The sequence below is a fragment of the Lissotriton helveticus genome, chromosome 9, assembly GCF_964261635.1.
Source record: "Lissotriton helveticus chromosome 9, aLisHel1.1, whole genome shotgun sequence".
NCBI lineage: Eukaryota > Metazoa > Chordata > Amphibia > Caudata > Salamandridae > Lissotriton > Lissotriton helveticus.
The window spans coordinates 71,354,651-71,378,955 of record NC_136070.1 but is presented as its reverse complement, the minus strand read 5'-3'; the positions used below and the strand labels follow the sequence as shown (position 1 = coordinate 71,378,955).

General features: G+C 43.6%; 1 protein-coding gene across 9 annotated transcripts in view; it reads right to left on the bottom strand.

Moving 5' to 3' along the window:
* DCAF4 (DDB1 and CUL4 associated factor 4) overlaps positions 1 to 24,305 on the bottom strand; it is a 241,436-nt gene that overhangs the window by 176,568 nt on the left and 40,563 nt on the right. The window lies entirely within an intron of this gene.

Genomic DNA, 24,305 nt, shown 5'->3' with positions numbered 1-24,305 from the left:
ACACACTCAGAGACTGAACTCGGACCAATTTGATTGTATAAAAATCTTATTTAGTTGCATTTTATTTCCTAGAACCAAGTCAGGCCTGGTACAGGTAAATGTAATAGTACTTTGCAATAATAATGCAATTACAGTTTGAATGCAGTTGAATGCAATTGGGTTGTTTACAGGTAAGACACTTGTTCATAAAACAGTTGTAATTACTTTTCAGATACTATTGAGATTGAGATTTGCATGTTACTTTTCAGGTCACTTTTTCAGCTACTTTTTCAACTATGTGTGATATGCCTAGATATCACACTGGGACATTTCCTAGGTAAAAGGTAAGTAAATCTGTTTTTGGACATATGCAGTTTCTTAATGTTTCATACAATCTAACTCCACACACACAACTATTTTCACAAGAAAGCAGTCAATGCAGTCCTAAAGGAGAAAACCAGTTTATCAGTTTAGCGGTAAGTACTTAGGTTTGGGAGTTTGTTTTCTGGGGTTAGAACGGGGGTTTCCCCAGGGTCATGGATGCACTCTCAAAGCACCCTCAGCAGCACTAGGGCAGCCGGGTGCTGGGTGCTGAGGCCCAATATTATCCAATGAGTGATAGGGGGCCTCCGGCTGTTCGCTGCTCACGGGCAGGCCACAAGGTTGTGGGAGCAAAGCTCCTGGACTAAAGCTCAGGGCACAGGGAGATCCGAGTTAGCACACAAGGTGCACCGACAGTGGCACAGGGGCGGCCAGGTGCAGGAGGCTGTGTTGGCCTTGTTGCTTCAGTGGATATTGCCAGTTTTGTTTTTTAGCTGCTGGCTCGGTCCAGGAAGTCTTCCAGGAGGAACCAACAGTTGGGCAGGTACGTTAAATGGCTCAGGATATTGGGGCACCTCAGGTTCTCTTCTCCAGGGCGCAGGGTGGCTGGATGCAGGGGTATCTTTTGAGGTCAGATTTCACCTTACCGGGTCATTCGCGGTTGGGGGGGGGGTCACCCTGCAGAGGCTGCCGGCGACATCGGAAGTCCTGGGGGGGGTCAACCCACAGTGGACTCGGACTCTGGAGAGCTGGCGGACCTCGCTGGGACCGGTGGGCCACTCGGATTCAGGTCATAGGCGTCAGGTGCAGTGGTGGTTCCAGGCGTCTGGTTTCTTTGTCATCAGCAGGTGCAGAGTCTATCTTAGGACTTTCTTTTGAACACAGCTGCTGTTTACAGGAGATCCGGTCTTTGTTGAAGACAGTCAGTCCTCCTAGGGGTTCTGGAGGTCGCTGGATGCAGGACAAGGCAACATTTGGCGCAGGATCTCTGGAAACTGCAGACAGGCTAGTAGGGCTGGGGCCAAGTCATGTCTTCTCTGCAGTCTCCTCTGCTGGGCATCTTCTTTCGTCCTTCTTCTTTGTAGGTTGCAGCAATCTGCCTTCTTGGTTCAGGCCTGCCCCCTAAATACTGTATTTAGGGGGCATTTTAGGGGTCTTGAGGTCAATAGCCAATGGGCTACTGACCTTAGGGTGACTATATCCTTGGTGTGCTCACCCCAAGTGGAGGAGTGGGCACAATCCCTCACAATAATTCGAGAGTGCCTGCCATCTGCAAGATGGCGGGCACTGAAGAGTGAGCTTCACCTCGCCTCCCCACCTGAGGGGTGCGGTTGGTAGAGGTGGGCACACCTTCTGGGCTGTTTCACACCAGTCTTCCTGCCAAAAAGGAGGGGAAACAGGAAGGGGGGCAGCTCCTGATAACAGGAGAGGCTGGGGGTCACGTTACAAAGGCAGCAAGGTCTTTAAAGCTCGCCTGCCACAGATTGCTCTTCCTGACCTGGGGGAGGTGTGACCACCACCACCCAGGAAATTCTTTGTTTCTGGGATCAGGGAGCAAAGGCTCCCATCCCAGTGGTCCAGAAACATGCCTTGTGGTGGCAGGCGGGTATGTACCAGTCAGGGAACCCACCAGATGCTGGTCGTTTTTCAGGGGGCATCTCTAAGACGCCCTCGGAGTGCATTGTATAATAAATTCCACACTGGAAGCAGTGTGGGTTTATTATGCTGAGTGGTGTGATACCAAACTTCTGAGATTTCAGTAAAGCCATTGTGGTGCGGTGGAGTTTGTAGTGACACACTCCCAGACCATATACTCTTTTATGGCTTTACTGCACTTACCATGTCTAAGAATGGACTCAGACACTGTAGGGGTAGGGTACTCGTGCAACTGTACCCTCACCAGTGGTATAGTGCACCCAGCTAGAGGGGTGTCTTACTTATACCATAGGCAGTGGGTTGCAGGCATGGCACACAGGTATGTGTGCTATGTCGCTTCTTCACTTTACTCTGCACCAAAACACGCAGTCTGCAATGGCAGTGTGTGTTAAGGTACAGGACCTCCAAGGGTAGCACAATATGTGCTGCAGCCCTTAGAGGCCTTCCCCGGTCACAGTGCCCATAGTAGCTTTAACATGTAGCCAGAGAGGTGCCAATTGGGGGTACAAAGGTACAGTTTTGGGAAAGAACACAGGCCCTGAGAATCTGATTGGCAGGGATCTAGGGCACATCAAGTCAAAGTGCATCACAAATCTGGCAAAAGTGTGGTGAACGTTACTGCAACAGAACCCCACTTTCCTACAACAATTGTACCTGCTACTCACTCAGCAGCTGAGGATCAACAAAAAGATATATTTATGGCATTTACAGAGCGCCACCCTAGATGTGATAATGGGATGTTTTACCCTAGCATTTCAAAATACATAACAATTAGACCATCGGCTTCTCACAACTATATCTATAACTATCTATGGCAATCATTGTAACTTGGCTTAGCTGTAAGGGAGTGAAAACTACGATATCAAGAACATGAAAATCTGTGTTTTTAGATTTTTACGGAATGTCAGGAGATTTAGGATTTTTTTTTATGGATTCGGGGATTATGCTCCCTAATCTGGGGCTGGACAAGAAAAGGTATGATTGATGGTAGTGGCCTTCTCATTTTTGGGGACTTACAAAGTCAGTATTATATTTCCCTATGTTATGTCTGTTAGTGGTATGTAGTTATTTTCTTGCAGATAGTCTGGAATCCACTAGTGTATTGCCCTGTGTGTAATGCATTCGACATTGATTTGAATGTGGCTGCCCGTGCAGTTGCTTTAGACTCCTACCCCTGCTGCAGGATGTAGGGTGGCCTTCAGGAGACGAGATTGTGGATTTGGATAGACCTACTAAAATGGCTCTGCCTCTGCCAGGACTGAGGCGCAACAAGGCTTGTAAAGCAGATCTAAAGTCTTTCGGCAGAATGGAGTATTTTATTTAATTCACGAGGTGCAGCTGTATTTTATTTATTTTTTTATACAGACTTTATTGATAGACGGCACACATTCCGCAGAGCTCTGCACACCGGAGACATCTGCAGGACAAATATATGACATCAATTGAAATGCAATCGACTTTTCTTTTTATAAACAAATATAAACAAAGCAATACTAAGCACCCACCCCCACCCGCCCCCCCACCCAACTCCCCCCACCCCTGACCCCCGCCCTGCCCCCCACCACCCAACTCCCCCCACCCCTGACCCCCCCTCATCCACCCCCCGAGTCGCACTAGGTGCAGCTGTATTTGACAGGGAATTTACATGTTCATTGAAAAACAGGTTTCTGTTTATAGTGACTCCCAAGGTTTCTGCTACCAAGTGAGATTTCCAAGAGGGCCAAAGCTTCAGGCAATTTTGAACAGGTGGGTGAAGTAGTGGGAATTTGGTCATGGTGGGATTCAACTTCAGTAAAAAGGTAGCCATCCACTCAATTACGTTTTGGAAGTATTCTTTCAGAATAGTTATATTTGAAGGATTGGACGCTCTGTGGTACAACTGTGTATTCGCAGCGTATTCGGCTATGGATATGTTCTTGTCATGTCCATTTCTGCTACTGGCTTCATGTACTTCCTGAAAAGCTGAGGGGATAGGGATTCTCCTTGAGGCACACCAGACACATCCCCTTAAGACCTGCGGCTCCTAATACCGCTGTCCAACAGTTCTAAGACTCTCTTTTCATTTTTGATCTTAAGCCTTCATAATTTTCTTTCACCCAGGATATCAAGGCAAATCTGAAACTTTTTTCCTTTCTGCTGGGGACTTCAGAACCTCACAGGTGAGTAGTCATACTTTATAAGATTATTAATTGATTGACTGATTCTAAAGATACAGGGCATTTGAATATTTTTCTAAAGTCTGGTGTCTTCAGGAAAACTAAGCAATCTACACAAATGACCCCTTGTTGAATTTAGCCTACTTTAGGTCTCGCTGGCGTTGTACCGCGAAGCGCTGCCGCCAACGAGACTTATAGTCACCGTGTTTGACTCCAAGGGAGACAGACCTGGAGACAGACCTGTGCACGAGCCGATTGTAGTATGGGCACGAGCCGATTCAGGTCTGTGAACGAGCTTCACAGTGGAACAGCTTGTGCGCCGCAAGTAACAATTATCACAGCATGAGACCCCCACTTATCACAGCATGTCAACAGGCGCCCCAGGCTGCTGGAGCACTTAACTATAATTAATGTGCAGTTGAGTGCTCCAGCAGCGTGGGGCGCCTCTCTGCATGCTGTGATAATTATCACTTTGGGGCGTCATGCTGTGATAATTAGGGCGGCATGCTCTATTTGCAGCACTGAACATTTTCAAAGAAGGCGAAGCAGCGACATTCATTGGAGACACTCACCCTCACTCACACTCACGCCCTCACCCCCCTCACTCGCCCTCATCCCCTCACACCCCGACCCCTCACACACCTCCTCACCCTCACACCCCCTCACTCTCACACACCCTCACACACCCTCACCCACCCTCTCACCCTCACACACCATCTCACCCTCACACACCATCTCACCCTCACACCCCCTCACCTTCACACACCCTCACCATCACCATCACTCACCCCCTCACCCTCACACCGCCTCACCCTCACACCCCCCTCACCCTCACACCCCTCACCCCCCTCACCCTCACACCCCCTCACCCTCACCCTCACACCCACTCACCCTCACCCTCACACCCCCTCACCCTCACACCCCCTCACCCTCACAACCCCTCACCCACTCACCCTCACACCCCTCACATACCCTCACACACCCTCACACACCCTCACTCACCCTCACACACCCACCCCTCACCCTCACTCACCCTCACACCCCCACACCCTCTCACCCCCTCTCACCCTCACACACTCTCACACCCTCACCCTCACACCCCCTCACCCTCACACACCATCACCCTCAAAAACCCTCACACACCCTCACTTACCCTCACACACACACTCACACACACACCCTCACATACCCTCACCAGCATAGCATAACAAAACATAGCATAGCATAACGAAACACAGCATAGCATAACAAACAAAAGCATAGGATAGCAAAATCACAGCAAAACAAAGCATAACAAAACAAAACATATAGTAAAACAACAAAACATAGCATAGCATAACATAACACAACAAAACATAGCAGAACAAAACAGCATAACATAACACTAAGCATAGCATAACAAAACATAGAAAAACATAGAATAGCATAACAAAACAAACCATAGCATAACATAACAAAGAATAACAAAACAAAACATAGCATAGTAAAACAAAACATAACACAACAAAACAGCAGAACAAAATAGCATAACATAACAAAACATAGCTTAACATAACATAAAACAAAGCATAGCATAACAAAACATAGCATAACAAAACATAGCAAAACACAACAAAATATAGCATAGCATAACTAAACAACAAAACATAGCATACATAACACACAGCATTTCAAAGCATAGCAAAACATAGCATAGCATAGCATAAGAAAACACAACAAAACATAGCATAGCATAACAAAACACAACATAGCATAGCATAACAAAACAAAGCTTAGCATAACAAAACATAGTATAACAAAGCATAGCATAGCATAACAAAACATAGAATAACAAAACAGCATAGCAAAACAAAGCATAGCATAATAAAACACAACAAAACATAGCATAGCATAACAAATCATAGCAAAACACAACAAAGCATAGCATCACAAAACAAAGCATAGGATAGCAAAACTAAACATAGCATAACAAAACAAAGCATAGGATAGCAAAACAAAACATAGCATAGCATAACAAAACAGCATAACATAACAAAACATGGCATAACAAAACACAACAAAGCATAGCAGAACAAAACATAGCATAACATAACTTAAAACAAAGCATAGCATAACAAAACAGCAAAACACAACAAAGCATAGCATAACAACACACAACAAAACATAGCATACATAACAAAACATCGCATTGCAAAGCATAGCAAAACCTAGCATAGCATAACAAAACACAACAAAACATAGCATAGCATAACAAAACACGACATAGCATAGAATAACAAAACACAACATAGCATAGCCTAACAAAACAACGCTTGGCATAGCATAACAAAATATAGCATAACAAAGCATAGCATAACAAAGCATAGCATAACAAAACATAGCATAACAAAACATAGCATAACAAAACATAGCATAGCAAAACAAAGCATAGCATAATAAAACACAACAAAACATAGCATAGCATAACATAAAATAGCATAACAAAGCATAGCATATCAAAACACAACAAAACATAGCATAGCATAACACAACACAACACAACAAAACATAGCATAACAAAACAAAGCATAGGATAGCAAAACTAAACAGAGCATAGCATAAAAAAACAAAGCATAGGATAGCGAAACAAAACAGCATAGCATAACAAAACATTGCATAACATGACAAAACATAGCATAACAAAACACAACAACACATAGCATAGCTTAACAAAACACAACAAAACATAGCACAGCAAAACAAAACATATAATAGCATATCAAAACATAGCATAGCAAAACAAAGCATAGCATAATAAAACACAACATATAGCATAGCATAGCAAAACATAGCATAGCATAACAAAGCATAGCATAGCAAAACATAGCATAGCATAACAAAGCATAGCATAGCATAACAAAACATAGCATAACAAAACAGCATAACAAAACATAGCAAAACAAAGCATAGCATAGCAAAACATAACATAGCATAACATAGCATAGCAAACACAACAAAACATAGCATAGCATAACAAAACAAAGCATAGGATAGCAAAACATAGCATAACAAAACATAGCAAAACACAGCAAAACATAGAATAGCATAACAAAACAAACCATAGCATAACATAACAAAGAATAGCAAAACAAAACATAGCATAGTAAAACAAAACATAGCATAGCATAACACAACAAAACAGCAGAACAAAACAGCATAACATAACAAAACATAGCATAACATAACATAAAACAAAGCATAGCATAACAAAACAGCAAAACACAACAAAATATAGCATAGCATAACTAAACACAACATAGCATAGCATAACAAAACAAAGCTTAGCATAACAAAACATAGTATAACAAAGCATAGCATAGCATAACAAAACATAGCATAACAAAACATAGCATAGCAAAACATAGCATAGCAAAACAAAGCATAGCATAATAAAACACAACAAAACATAGCATAGCATAACAAATCATAGCAAAACACAACAAAGCATAGCATAACAAAACAAAGCATAGGATAGCAAAACTAAACATAACATAGCACAACATAACAAAACAAAGCATAGGATAGCAAAACAAAACATAGCATAGCATAACAAAACATAGCATAACATAACAAAACATAGCATAACAAAACACAACAACACATAGCAGAACAAAACATAGCATAACAAAACAGCAAAACACAACAAAACATAGCATAGCATAACACAACAAAATATAGCATACATAACAAAACATCGCATTGCAAAGCATAGCACAACAAAGCATAGCATAACAAAATACAACATAGCATAGCATAACAAAACACAACATAGCATTGTCTAACAAAACAACGCTTGGCATAGCATAACAAAGCATAGCATAACAAAGCATAGCATAACAAAGCATAGCATAACAAAGCATAGCATAACAAAGCATAGCATAGCAAAACATAGCATAGCATAACAAAACTCAACAAAACATAGCATAGCATAACAAAACAAAGCATAGGATAGCAAAACAAAACATAGCATAACAAAACATTGCATAACATGACAAAACATAGCATAACAAAACACAACAACACATAGCATAACAAAACATAGCAAAACACAACAAAACATAGCATAGCTTAACAAAACACAACAAAACATAGCACAGCAAAACAAAACATATAATAGCATAGCAAAACCGCATATCAAACACAACAAAACATAGCATAGCATATCAAAACATAGCATAGCAAAACAAAGCATAGCATAATAAAACATAGCATATAGCATAGCATAACAAAACATAGCATAGCATAACAAAGCATAGCATAACAAAGTATAGCATAACAAAACGTAGCATAACAAAACATAGCATAGCAAAACAAAGCATAGCATAGCAAAACACAACATAACATAGCATAGCATAACAAAGCATAGCATAACAAACACAACAAAACATAGCATAACAAAACAAAGCATAGGATAGCAAAACATAGCATTGCATAATAAAACAAAGCATAACAAAACATTGCATAGCATAACAAAACATAGCATAACATAACAAAACATAGCATAGCATAACAAAACACAACAACACATAGCATAACAAAACATAGCAAAACACAACAAAACATAGCATAGCTTAACAAAACACAACAAAACATAGCATAACAAAACAAAACATATCATAGCATAGCAAAACATATCATAGCATAACAAAACATAGCATAGCAAAACAAAGCCACAACCACACACACAACCACAACCACACACAACACACACAACTATCTATCTATCGCCCTCACTCTGTCTATCGATCTATCGCCCTCACTCTTATCTGTCTATCTATCTATCGCCCTCACTCTATCTATCTATTGCCCTCACTATCTATCGCCCTCACTCTATCTATCTATCTCCCTCACTCTATCTATCTATCTATCTATCTATCGCCCTCACTCTATCTGTCTATCTATCGCCCTCACTCTATCTATCTATCGGCCTCACTCTATCTAATCGCCCTCACTCTATCTATCTATCTATCTATCTATCTATCTATCTATTGCCCTCACTCTATCTATCTATTGCCCTCACTATCTATCTATCACCCTCACTCTATCTATTGCCCTCACTCTATCGCCCTCACTCTATCTATCTATCGCCCTAACTCTATCTATCGCCCTAACTCTATCTATCTATCTATCGCCCTCACTCTATCTATCTATCTATTTATCTATCTATCACCCTCACTCTATCTATCGCCCTAACTCTATCTATCTATTCGCCCTCACTCTATCTATCTATCTATCTATCTATCTATCTATCTATCTATCTATCTATCTATCAATCTATCAATCTATCGGCCTCACTCTATCTATCGGCCTCACTCTATCTATTGCCCTCACTCTTTCTATCTATCTCCCTCGGTCTATCTATCTATCGATCTATCTAACACCTTCACTCTATCTATCGCCCTCACTCTATCTATCGCCCTAACTCTATCTATCTATCTATCGCCCTCACTCTAGCTAATCGCCCTCACTCTATCTATCTATCTATTTATCTATCTATCGCCCTCACTCTATCTATCGCCCTAACTCTATCTATCTATCTATCACCCTCACTCTATCTAATCGCCCTCACTCTATCTATCTATCTATCGCCCTCACTCTATCGCCCTAACTCTATCTATCTATCTATCTATCGCCCTCACTCACTCTATCTATCTATCTATCAATCTATCAATCTATCGGCCTCACTCTATCTATCAGACTCACTCTATCTATCGCCCTCACTCTATCTTGCTATTGCCCTCACTCTATCTATCTATCTATTGCCCTCACTATCTATCTATCGCCCTCACTCTTTCTATCTATCTCCCTCGCTCTATCTATCTATCGATCTATCCAACGCCCTCACTCTATCTATCGCCCTCACTCTATCTATCTATCGCCCTCACTCTATCTATCTATCTATCTATCGCCCTCACTCTATCTTGCTATCGCCCTCACTCTATCTATCTATTGCCCTCACTATCTATCTATCACCCTACTCTATCTATCTATCTATCTATCTATCTATCTATCTATCTATCTATCGCCCTCACTCTATCGCCCTCACTCTATCTATCGCCCTCACTCTATCTATCTATTGCCCTCACTCTATCTATCGCCCTCACTCTATCTATCTATCTATCGCCCTCACTCTATCTTGCTATCGCCCTCACTCTATCTATCTATTGGCCTCACTATCTATCTATCACCCTCACTCTCTCTATCTATTGCCCTCACTATCTATCTATCACCCTCACTCTATCTATCTATCTATTGCCCTCACTATCTATCGCCCTCCCTCTATCTATCTATCTATCTCACGCCTTCACTCTATCTTTTGCCCTCACTCTATCTATCGCCCTCACTCTATCTATCGCCCTCACTCTATCTTGCTATCGCCCTCACTCTATCGCCCTCACTCTATCTATCTATCGCCCTCACTCTATCTTGCTATCGCCCTCACTCTATCTATCTATCTATCTATCGCCCTCACTCTATCTATCGCCCTCACTCTATCTTGCTATCGCCCTCACTCTATCTATCTATTGCCCTCACTCTATCTATCTATTGCCCTCACTATCTATCTATCACCCTCACTCTATCTATTGCCCTCACTCTATCGCCCTCACTCTATCTATCTATCGCCCTCACTCTATCTTGCTATCGCCCTCACTCTATCTATCTATTGCCCTCACTCTATCTATCTATTGCCCTCACTATCTATCTATCACCCTCACTCTATCTATTGCCCTCACTCTATCGCCCTCACTCTATCTATCTATCGCCCTCACTCTATCTATCGCCCTCACTCTATCTATCTATCGCCCTCACTCTATCTATCGCCCTCACTCTATCTATCTATTGCCCTCACTCTATCGCCCTCACTCTATCTATCTATCGCCCTCACTCTATCTTGCTATCGCCCTCACTCTATCTATCTATTGCCCTCACTATCTATCGCCCTCACTCTATCTATCTATCTCCCTCACTCTATCTATCTATCTCCCTCACTCTATCTATCTATCTATCGCCCTCACTCTATCTATCGGCCTCACTCTATCTATCGCCCTCACTCTATCTATCGCCCTCACTCTATCTATCGCCCTCACTCTATCTATCGCCCTCACTCTATCTATCGCCCTCACTCTATCTATCGCCCTCACTCTATTTATCGCCCTCACTCTATTTATCGCCCTCACTCTATCTAGCTATCTGTCGCCCTCACTCTATCTCTCTTTCTATCTATCGCCCTCACTCTATTGCCCTCACGCTATCTATCTATCGCCCTCACTCTATCTACCTATCGCCCTCACTCTATCTACCTATCGCCCTCACTCTATCTACCTATCGCCCTCACTCTATCTACCTATCGCCCTCACTCTATCTACCTATCGCCCTCACTCTATATATATATCTATCTATCTCGCTCACTCAATCTCTCTATCGCTCTCACTCTATCTATCGCCCTCACTCTATCTATCTATCTATCGCCCTCACTCTATCTATCTATCTATCTATCGCCCTCACTCTATCTATCGCCCTCACTCTATCTATCACCCTCACTCTATCTATCGCCCTCACTCTATCTATCGCCCTCACTCTATCTATCGCCCTCACTCTATCTATCGCCCTCACTCTATCTATCGCCCTCACTCTATCTATCGCCCTCACTCTATCTATCGCCCTCACTCTATCTATTGCTCTCACTCTATCGCCCTCACTCTATCTATCGCCCTCACTCTATCTATCGCCCTCACTCTATCTATCGCCCTCACTCTATCGCCCTCACTCTATCGCCCTCACTCTATCGCCCTCACTCTATCGCCCTCACTCTATCGCCCTCACTCTATCGCCCTCACTCTATCGCCCTCACTCTATCTGTCTATCTATCGCCCTCACTCTATCTATCTATCGCCCTCACTCTATCTATCGCCCTCACTCTATCTATCTATTGCCCTCACTCTATCGCCCTCACTCTATCTATCTATCGCCCTCACTCTATCTTGCTATCGCCCTCACTCTATCTATCTATTGCCCTCACTATATCTATCTATCTCCCTCACTCTATCTATCTATCGCCCTCACTCTATCTATCGCCCTCACTCTATCTATCGCCCTCACTCTATCTATCTATCGCCCTCACTCTATCTATCTATCGCCCTCACTCTATCTATCTATCGCCCTCACTCTATTTTGCTATCGCCCTCACTCTATCTATCTATTGCCCTTACGCTATCTATCGCCCTCACTCTATCTACCTATCGCCCTCACTCTATCTACCTATCGCCCTCACTCTATCTATCTATCTATCTATCTATCGCCCTCACTCTATCTATCGCCCTCACTCTATCTATCGCCCTCACTCTATCTATCGCCCTCACTCTATCTATCTATCGCCCTCACTCTATTTTGCTATCGCCCTCACTCTATCTATTGCCCTTACGCTATCTATCGCCCTCACTCTATCTACCTATCGCCCTCACTCTATCTACCTATCGCCCTCACTCTATCTATCTATCGCCCTCACTCTATCTATCGCCCTCACTCTATCTATCGCCCTCACTCTATCTATCGCCCTCACTCTATCTATCGCCCTCACTCACTCTATCTATCCCACTCACTCTATCTATCACATCACCACAGCATCACTCAGCACCACCACAACAACAACATCACTATGCGCTACCACAGGATCATTGAATGCCACAGCATCACTAGTCGCCACCACAACATCACTCAGCGCCACCACAGCATCAATCTGTGCAACCATTCAACAACAACTGGGTCAAATATGTTCTCTCAATGTTTCAAGCTTTATTACAAATGTCACAAAAAGAGGTTAGCATTTCACTTCTGTTCTTGGATTTTCGTCACAATAAAATACACTGAACATATTCTTCACAAAAGTTATTTACAAAAGTTTAAGCTATTGCCATTATAAATTACAACAACTTTTATTTAAGTATTAATTATTAAAAAAAATTAAAAGCCATTGTTATTTGTAATATCAATACATCTAAGTCACGTGAATACAACACATATTGCATTACAAATGCTATAGGTGTCACAAGTTATAACTATTGGCATTGTAAATGACAAAGCTATTATTTTTGCTATTTTCAAAACCAACACATAAATAAAAAATGTGTCATTTACAATACCAATAGCTCAAACTTTCCTAATGCGAGACCTTATGCATTGCAAATGCTTGTTTTAGAAATGTATAGGTTTCTGGGTTTCCTCATGGGATTCAAAACCTGATTGCACCACAAACTGCTTGTTGATAAAACTGCAAAAATAGAAATTATTGACTACCGCTTAGTAAGTTGCAATAAATATGGTAGAATATTGTTTTTAACAACTCCGCTCGTTCCTGGAAGCTGGGAAAAAGGTGATCTTAGCACAGCAAAGGTTTTGTTGAGGCCAGTTTTATTAAAAAAAAGCCTTACTCTTTCTTGCAAATCACTTTTTCTGAAAACAATACCATTCTGCTTATCGAGTGTGAATTATCGTGAAGCACGTACTGAGGAACGTGGTCTAAATCTGGAGGGGACAGATTTCTGCTGGAATATTGGCTATGCAGCAACCTTTTGACTTTACCATACTGTGTAATGTTAATCAGATTCTCTACCTTCATAGTTTATATGGACGCTGAAAGATGTACTTCAGTACTGTATTGCCAATGCCATTGAATTATTTGAGATTCAGATTGTTTTGCTTCCATATACGAATTGTAATAAAAACCTACAAAATGACAATAAAGAAATATAAAATAAAATAAAAAAACAATACCATTTTGCTATATTTTGTCTATTTTCTTAGTTCTCCTCTAGAGGAATCAAATATTTCCTCACATATCATCGAGTGAAAGTCCTGGCCTCTGAGATAAGCCTGTCTACTCGTGCCAAGCTACCAAGGGGGTGAGCAGGGATTATTTTAGAAGTGTATCCCTTACCCTGATTAGGAAGAAGGGTTCCGACTTGGACAAAGGTGCAAACCATTGCCAACAGGGCCGGTGTTCTTTCCCCAAAACTGTACCTTTGCTCCTACAATGGCTCCTAAATTGGCCCTCCTCTGGCCTACATATAAGTCCCAAGTAAAAAGTGCCAGGGGCACCAAGGTCCTTGTAGCCAGAGAAAGTCTCTGAGGGCTGAAGCATATATTGCTACCCTCAGAGACTCCTCCCCTGACTCTGTGTGCCAGGGGGAGAACCTAAAACTACAAGCTGACATGGCACACATCCCTGTGTGCTATGCCTACCAAAACACTGCCTGTGGCATAGGTCAGTCACCCCCTAGCGGGCCTTACAGCCCTAAGGCAGGGTGCACTATACCCCAGGCGAGGGCACAGTAGCATGAGCCCTGGGCCCTGCAGTACCAGTGCCATTCACAAGTATTGTAAGTGCAGTAAAGCCATTTTTAAACCATGGGCTGGGAGTTTGGCACCCCTAACTCCACAGCTCTATGATGGCTTAACTGAAGACTGAGATGTTTTGTATCAAACTTCTCAGCCTATTAAACCCACACTGATGCCAGAGTTGGATTTAATACCAAATGCACACCGAGGGCGTCTTCGAGATAACCACTAAAAAACAACCTAACTCTAGTGTCCTGGCTGAGTGGCTACTTGTCAGCAGCCACCACAGACATGTTTATGGACCCCTGGATCAAGAGCCTCCTGCTCTATGAGTCCTGAAGCAAAGCACATCCTGTGCAGAGGTGCCAAGCCTCCTACCCCAGGATTGGCAGGGTCCACAATGGGAAAGCTTCAAAGACTTGCCACCTTTGTTAGCTGACCCAGGTTTTTTGCTGCTCCCAGCAACTAGCCGCCACCAGTTCTAAACCCCACTTTGGGAGGGAGAATCGGCGGAAAAAGCAAGCTAGGAGGAGAGGTGTGCCCACATCTCTTAGTCCCCGCCATCTTTTATGCCACCCCTCCCACTGGTGCGAGGCACAATAGGGGGGTCCCAAACTGTACCTACCTGAAACACCCCTAACTTTAAGTATTTAGGGAGGACCCCAAACCTTGCCTCCTCAGACAAGCAAGAATAAGAAGGACTGAAGAGATGTGCTGAAGGAAGACGAGGAGGGCACCAACTGCCTTGGCCACAGCCCTTCCGGCCTGTGCCGACCTCGACCTGCTCCAGTGCAATCCCTCAATGTATCTCAGCCTATAGAACCCGGAGGACCTGCCCTGCCTGCCCTGCTATGTCTCTGTCTTCTGTCTTGACTTGCTCACAAACCAGAGTCTGGCTCTGGTCAAATCCGTGAGTCTGCACCACTCTGCATCCGAAGCCCACAGCCTGAGTTCGAGTGGCCCAACACTACGAGGTCCCCCCAGCAAATCTGACCTAGGACCTTGTGATCCTTGACCTACCTCAAACCCATCGACGACGTCTGCAGCCTCTATCTGGAGGATCCCTGAACCGCATCCGGAACTGGTAAAGAAACTCAATGCCTAAATGCACCCTTGCACCCGAAGCCCCGCGGCCTTTGGAGGCCCAACCGACGAAGTCCCAGCATTCCCCTGCATCCCAACTTACCTCTTCAACTGGTGGTCGCCTCCAGGAGGCTCCCTGTCCAAGCCTGCAGTCTTTGTTCTGACTGGAGAGCTACCATTGAAAACAACAGGGCACCCACCGCTAAATCAGCACCCTACACCCGGCTGCCACTGAGCCGCTGTAGGTGCACCTTGTGTGCTAACTCGAATCCCCCTTTGCCCTGAGCTTAACCCTAGAAGCTTCCACAACCCAGTACTTCGCTCAGGAGCAGCCACCAACCGACGGCCCCCAAGCCCAGTAGGCTAACATTGGGCCTCAGCACTCCCAACTCAGCTGCCCTAGTGCTGCTGAGGGTGCTCTTTGAGTGCATCCTTGACCCTGAGGGAACCCTTGTTCTAACCCCAGAAACTCAACCCTCAAGGCAGACTGCTTACCTACAAACCGATAACCACATTTTCTTCCATAGGATTGCATTGACTGTTTTCCCTCTGAAGAGGTTTTGGGTTGAGTTGTGTTTGTATGGAAACCTTAGCAACTATGTTTTAATGTCAAAGTGCTTTACTTACCTTTGTCTACGACATGTCCCAATGTGGCATCTAGGCATACCACACTCTGTAAAAAAAGTTATCTAAAAGTAATCTCAAAAGACATCTAAAAGTAATCAAAAAGTAATTACAAATATCAACTGTCTTTGAATGTTTTACAAGCCTCACAAAGTAAATTTCATCCAGCTTGCATATCCTTACCAACTTGTTTTAAAAAGTACAATTCAACTTACCTACACCAAGTCCTCTTTTATTCTAAAAATAAAATACAACTAAAGAAATACTTTTTTATACAAACAATTGGTCTGAGTTCAGTCTTTCAGGGTGGGACATCATTTCTTGCCTTGCCGCTTGCCCACACTACCACAAATAGAGAGTAAGGTGATATCTACTTTTACCTCTGCCTACCTTGGGGTTCCACTGGACTCTGTGCACACTATACCTCAATTTGGTACTGTATATAGAAAGCCCCATTGTCCATCTTTATTGTATGATTAATTAAAATCCTTTACAAAAACGGCAGAAAGTTCAAGTTGAGAAAAGGTGATAATAAAATACATAAAATCTAAATAAAACAAGATATTTAAAATGCGGAGATACAATAAGGTAGCAGAACGCAAATAACTTAGTACCAACAAGAGAAAAGGGGAAAAGGAATGGTCCATTTAAAAACAAAACATGCAGAGATTGACAAGCGGGGAATGAGCAAAACTGCTCAGGGCGTTCTGTTCCTACCAAAAGTTAGTATAGACTTGTATATTATTGAAAATGCGGTGATAAGTAATAGCGAGTGTCAGTGGTGCTTAAAGCATAGTTTATTCAGCTGTCACTTCTCTGGCTGACCGTATGAGCATTCCAGCAGCAGCATAAAACTTCCCAATTAGTGCCAGCTCCATCGGGACTGTGGTAGTGTAGATATGCCTTAAAGCCTCCTTAAATGATCTAGGGCCGTGATGTATAAGCATAGTGCTTAAATACAAGCTCCTTGGGTACAGTAAAGCTGGGCAGCAGCAAATAACATGCTCAGCAGATTCTGTGTGGTGTTGACACAGACAACAGCCGGAGCCACTAGATGACCAGTTTTTCCAGTGGGCTCTATAGTCTTGTATAGGCAAAGTTAAGAGCCTCACTCTCATGGCATTTTGTAGGGCTTGCCTTTCAAGGCCTGCTTTTAAGTAGGGCTGGCATGTGGTAGTTTCACGTGAGTTAACAAGGCCTTCTGCACCCAGTTTTGATCTAATCCGTTCAAGGTCCTGTTGCCTCGAGATGTTCTTGCCACACTTTTTTTTAGCAGGATCTTTGAGCTACACTTTGTTAGTGGTATGTGTAGAAGGTTCGATTGTTAGTCCCAATGTTTGTTTGGCAATCAAGAGATACCTCGCCCAGCGACTGTTGTTATCTGAAAGGACCACCTGTAGTGCTGCCCTGATTGTGCCCGGACATGAATTGATCACTTTATGTTGGAGTTTGACTATGTCTTTTTTACATTCAATGTCCATTGCTGTGATGTTGAACTCTAATCGTATCTGTGAACGCCTGGTCGTGTAGGGGAGCTTGAAGACTTTTCTATACGCCATTGGGTTACAGTTATGTTTATGTGCAGTTAATTAAAACCATTCCAAAACAAGCATTTGCAATGCAATAGGTCTCGCATTATGAAAGTTTGAGCTATTAGTCTTGTAAATGACATTTTTTTATTTATGTGTTGGTTTTGAAAATAGCTAAACTAATAGCTTTGCCATTTACAATGCCAATAGTTATAACTTTCGCAAATGTGACACCTATAGCATTTGTAATGCAACATGTTTTGTATTTACGTGACTTAGATGTATTGATATTACAAATAACAATGGCTTTTAATTTTTTTAAATAATTAATACTTAAATAAAAGTGATTGTAACTTATAATGGCAATAGCTTCAATTTTTGTAAATAACTTTTGTGAAGATTATGTTCAGTGTATTTTATTGTAATGAAAATCCAAGAACAGAAGTGAAATATTAACATCTTTTTGTGACATTTGTAATAAAGCTTGAAACATTGAGAGAACATATTTGAACCAGTTGTTGTTGAATGGTTGCAGAGATTGATGCAGGGGTTGCGCCGACTGATGCAGGGGTTGCGCCGACTGATGCAGGGGTTGCGCCGACTGATGCAGGGGTTGCGCCGACTGATGCAGGGGTTGCGCCGACTGATGCAGGGGTTGCGCCGACTGATGCAGGGGTTGCGCCGACTGATGCAGGGGTTGCGCTGTGTGATGCAGGCGTTGCGCTGTGTGATGCAGGCGTTGCGCTGTGTGATGCAGGCGTTGCGCTGAGTGATGCAGGCGTTGCGCTGAGTGATGCAGGCGTTGCGCTGAGTGATGCAGGCGTTGCGCTGAGTGATGCAGGCGTTGCGCTGAGTGATGCTGGGGTTGCAAGGGAAAAACGAGTCTAACAGAGGGCAGAAGGGCACAAAAAGCGAGTCTAAAAGAGGGCAGAAGGGCAGAATAAAGCAGATGTCTGTGTGTGTGTTTTTTTTCCTCTCGTGCCTTCGGTTTGTTTCCTTTAAACATGTGAATTCCCCTAAACATTCATTAAGCAGGATAGCTCTGTCTATATTGCCCCTGTGGCGCTGGCTGTCTGTTTCCAGCAGAGATGAAGGAGCCAAAGAAGCAGGATGCACGCGCCGTTTTTTAAAAGGAGATGTTACTGAAAGAGGATGACTGGCGGCCTTGTGGCACAGTGGCGCCTGTTGTCTGTTCCCAGCTAACACTTGCTAATTAAGCATTGTAGCTGTATAACTAAAACAATCACACCAAAATGGGCACTAAAAGAGTGTAAAACATTAATTATTTAAAAAAGCTTGCCTATACACACACAATATCTGTAACCTTAGTTTGCAAAAAAATTAAACTGCTACAACTAATCACGCGCAAAAGTTAAATTAAATGCCAGAACAAATGCAGGAACAGAAGGAGGACAGGTAGCTGATTAATATTTTGGCAAAGTATGTTTAATCTTCAGCGTTTGCTAACTGGCCGGCGTTTTCACTCTCCTCCCTCTGACCTGGCTTTTAATAACTACATAATCGTGTAGCGTTTCCTTTTTTTTTATTCCATTATTGTGCTTACACAAAATACATGATGTAATGTCCATAACATAACAGCGGAACATAACAGCGGCCGTGTGCAAATAACGAAAGTGACATTAAATGCGAGGGTGGGAGGATAGAACTACAAGCTGACAACAACAAAGAGACGGGTTAGGAAAGGGAGAGTTATAGTAAAATATTATAAAAATGTACATCCAAATAAAATAAAATATTTGTTTTCTACCTTTAAAAAAATGGAACACTTGACATTGCTCAATCGGTGGCAGCAAATGTGAGGACTCAAAGTAAACGTGGCCAGTTGGCGGGCGTGTTTCGCGTTTTTTTTAAATCTACATTTAAAAGCGCTCGCATTTATATGTGTGTATTAGCGGCAGTGTTCGCAAAAAAGTAAAATTAAATGCCGGGACTGAAGAAGCTCCCTCTTACCCGGACTAACAGTGATTCCTTTAACAGAAAGTTAAATTAAATGCGAGGTGAGAAAAAAAAGTGAAGACAGCGGCCAGTCAAACAGTGGTGCGAGGGGGGGGGAGCGAAATATAGTGTGAACTGGACCTGATGGCATTAAAGCGCTTTACAAGCGCAGTAGTTTAAAATGCAGCATATTTTGTTAAATGCGAGGTGAGAAAAACAAGACGCAAAAAGCCCTGTGACCGCGAGATGTTTTAAGTGCGAGGAGGGAAGCCGGATGGGGGTGGGAGAGCCTGGGGCGTGAATGCGAGCGAGGAGAGTGCAAGGAGGGAAGCCGGATGGGGGTGGGAGAGCCTGGGGGGTGAATGCGAGCGAGGAGAGTGCGAGGAGGGAAGCCGGATGGGGGTGGGAGAGCCTGGGGGGTGAATGCGAGCGAGGAGAGTGCGAGGAGGGAAGCCGGATGGGGGTAGGAGAGCCTGGGGCGTGAATGCGAGCGAGGAGAGTGCGAGGAGGGAAGCCGGATGGGGGTAGGAGAGCCTGGGGCGTGAATGCGAGCGAGGAGAGTGCGAGGAGGGAAGCCGGATGGGGGTGGGAGAGCCTGGGTGGTGAATGCGAGCGAGGGGAGGCAGGCAGATTAGGGAGATGCGCGTGCTTGTGTGGTCACGTGACCCGCTTTGTGGCCACGTGACCTCACATGCACTGTAAAGAAACGCCAGTGGTTTCACTAGTCGATCGAGCACTTGAATTCTCGATCCCTCAATGCGCTTGCGCGCATTGTAGGTCACGAGACCTAAAAATATATGAGCATCGTTTATAAGCAATAAAACATTAGTTTAAAATAAGCTTATGACCTCAATTAAAAAGCGCACATAAAGATCGCGGAGCGGATCCCCTCCCCCAACCTTGATGACCCATTGTGTTGTTTCTTCATTTTTATCGGTTGAGGTAAACAGCAGTTCGTGAGGCCGTGATCAGTGCATGTTTGTATTGCATAGTCCCGTCTCAACATTCATTGGTTTATACAAGGGTAAATAACATTTTGATATTTTTCTTTGGAGCTTGTATGTGCAAAAAAATGCTTACAAATTGTATGCTTAAAAACAAAGTTACAGCTGTGAGCGCAAAAGATTGACAGGTCGTCGCCATCTCTGTTCCAGTACAGCCATTGTGTATAGGCCCTCCAATTTTTTAGTTAACAGACCAGGAAAGACAAGGTGGCCATAGCTGAGTGAAGGCATTAGCTTGGCTTGCATAACTCGTCGGATCCCCTCCGTCGCGTGGCTTACAAGCTTGTGGTGTAATTTGCACAAGCCATAGGTTAGCTTAGCTGCTTTTGCCTCCAGTGCTTTGACCTGCAGTACTGGTCTGCAGGTATGTGTAAATTGTACTCCTAAGTAGGTGTACTTGTTGGTCAAGCTTATCCTTAGAGGACCCAGCTGCCATGCCAGTATTTGTTTTTTTGGCTTGTGACCAAAGATCAGCACTTTAGTCTTAGATGCATTAGCCGCGAGCTTGTTTTCCATGTTGTAATTATGTAGCGTCTCTAATGCCCTTTTCATGCCAATTCTTGTATGATCCAACAAAACCAGATCATCCGCATACTGCATAATTGGCTGTCTAAGGTGGCCCAATTTTGGAGGAAAGATGTTAGTTTTTAACAGTGCTTCTCCCAGGACAACAGTGTATAAGTTAAACAGGGTGGGGGCGATCACGCAGCCCTGTTTTAGCCCCCTGTTTGTGAAGATCTAGGCAGTTGCGCATGTACTAGTAAGCTTGACTCGCACCCACGTGCCAGTGTAGAGTGAGGTCATAATTTCTGCCCAACTGCTCTGTGGGCCATTTATGCATGTATTCTGCTTCCATTTGATGTACTTTGCCCGGCTTATAGGGCCCCATTTGATGCGTTTAATGAAGCTGTTTCATTATCTAGACTGAGCATTTTGCCTGCAGTTATATGTTCCTCATGCATCATGCTGCTAATCTTGACCAGGATAGAGATTGGTTGATGATCGCTTCCGGGAGTAGGCAATACCTTATACTCTGCGCATCTCCTTAACAAATTCTTACTCAGAAAAATATAGTCAAGCGTGGAATTGTTTTTAAATGTAGGTTGTGGAGGCGTTGTCAGCTGGCATGGGTTACTCGCAGACCCCAGATACTAGCAGACCCCAGGTACAGTATATACAGAGCCAGCTTCCTACACACATTTGCCCATTACGGGTTAAGGCTGTCAAGGTAGCATTTCATTCTATTGCTTTTGTTTCTGCCTTCCATACTTAATCACTTCCCTGTGTGCACTGGCAGTGGATGAGCTAACTACCATATTGTGTCTCTAAATACCAAAAATAACCCAGGGTATGCGTTTCTACCCGGAGGGAAGGCTCTTGTTGAGACGAGAAAACCAAGTGGTTTGCTCCCATCAGATGAGAGGCCCAATTATATTTTCATAGATCTGGGAAAGCAACATCCCCATTATAAACTCTGCAAGCTAACATGTCAAAGGTGATCTTTGGGGGGTATCCCACAGTAGTGTGTATACTGCTACTTCTGTTCCTTGGAAGAAGAGCCATAGCAGTGTGCATACTGCTGCGTCTGTTCTTTCCTGGAATAATTCCTCCAGTACCCAGTACAATGTGTTCTGGAGTATGTAAACAAGCACAATAATTCTGAATAGTACAGTCCTTTCCAACAGTGATATATATATATTTTTTTCTTCTAACATTGGGTGGTAGACATCCCATTGCTGCACAGTTAGGTGAGATCTTCGCAAGACTGTGACTGCATGTTTCTGTAGAATACTAGTGTCGTATTAAAACCAATCCACCCTTCGACATCTAGTTGTAGAATGTGTTATATATTTATTATAACCTGCAAACCTGCTGTAGCTGCGGAGAAAGGAAGCACTATATGCATCCAGCATACACTGTAGCTTTAAGGAGACCAGCAGATTCCATTACCCAGCATGCATGGTACTGGCAGTATGCCGGACAGCCTCCGTTTTTTTTTTCTGGATCGTGCTGACTGGATCTCAGAACACTTCAGGGGTTTCTAATGCTTTTTTTCTGAAGGTTATTTTCTTCAGCAAATCGTTGCTCACACCTTTAATAAACATTTCTGAAAGATTTCAACAGTTTCCGTGTGTTATAACACCTTTAGGGAATATTGCTTCCTCCAAACTACCATTGCTTTTTGTGACAAGCCCCTACTGCGGTAAAAAGAGCACTGCTTCCGAACCTCATGACCTACTCACACTGTTAAGGACTGTCATTTTTGCCAGAAAAACAAAAATAGAGCACCCAAGAACAGGGAAGGAATACGCCTGAGAGGAACTCAGGGCTGTGGAATAAAGAAATATGCAGAAGTGGAGAGAGGGGACTAACCCTACAGCACCAGGTTCCTCACGTGAAAAGGACCCCCATACAGGGACATCCAGGGAGTGAAAGCACCGAAAACACAGTCACCACCCCTTCAAGCACTACCGCCCTTCACAGGAGCATCATTTACCACTTGCCTGCTCATGAGGGCCCCGGTCGTCATGCGTGACGGTGGACGTGTGCTGACGACGGCCGGGTGGTGTCCGAATCCAGCCCACTTTTAAAATTGCCCGCACAGCGCAAAAATTTGCGGTGCATGCAAGGGGTTAAACATCAAATCCTTTGGCACAACAATGCTCTTTGTCAAAGAGCTCCACAGTTCCAACAATATTCACACTAAGAGCCATGGTACTGATTACTACTTCTACGCAACTGCCAGCCTCGATGTCAGCTTCCTCAACATCAAGACCACCACCTTCGACGGTGACAATGTTGAAACAGGCTATGGAGCAATCTACAATGCCGGCGCATCATCCACCCATGACAACACATTCTAAGACTGTATCCCCACGCACCATAATTTGACACAAAGAAACTTCATGTAACCATCATCTTCGATGTTTAGACATCATCGCATCTAGGCACAGAGCATGTCCCTCTCTCTCACTCTCTGGAATCGACCTTGAGATCGATGTGAAGGAGATCAACATTGACACAATTGAAGTTGAGGCACTCAACAGAATCAGTTCATTCTGTGTTATTCTGATGTAGTTGTCCCTATGGAAGAGCCCATTTTTCCAGTGAGGCCAAGACAGGCAGAAGATACACAGCCAGGACCTTTAAAGTCTCTAGATCAACCACCTCTTCCTGAACCTCTGGTGGCACAATGGGTCATCCATTCACCTGCTCCAGTAACACCTTTGCTAAAAGGAACACCAACTCCACCGGTTCCGAGATTATTAGTGTCTATAACACCTTGTCACCCGCATACTCCTGACAGACTAAAATGCAGAAGCACAACTTCTGCTTCTCCGAGCACATCCAGATATCACACCACGGATTCTTTGTACACGCTGACTTCACCTCCAGCTGCACCATTACGTTAATCTCCGGTGAATGATATATTGACTTTACAAGATGTTCTTATTAGAAGCGCAGTGAAATATAATAAACAAATTGAGGTTCCTCACACCATGACCTCACTCATAATGGAGACTTTACAATCCAGACCCTCTGCAAAACCTGTTCTCCAACTAGTCCCATGTTTTACTGAACTGGCAGAGGAGACGTTTTTAACCACAAGATAATTTAAAATT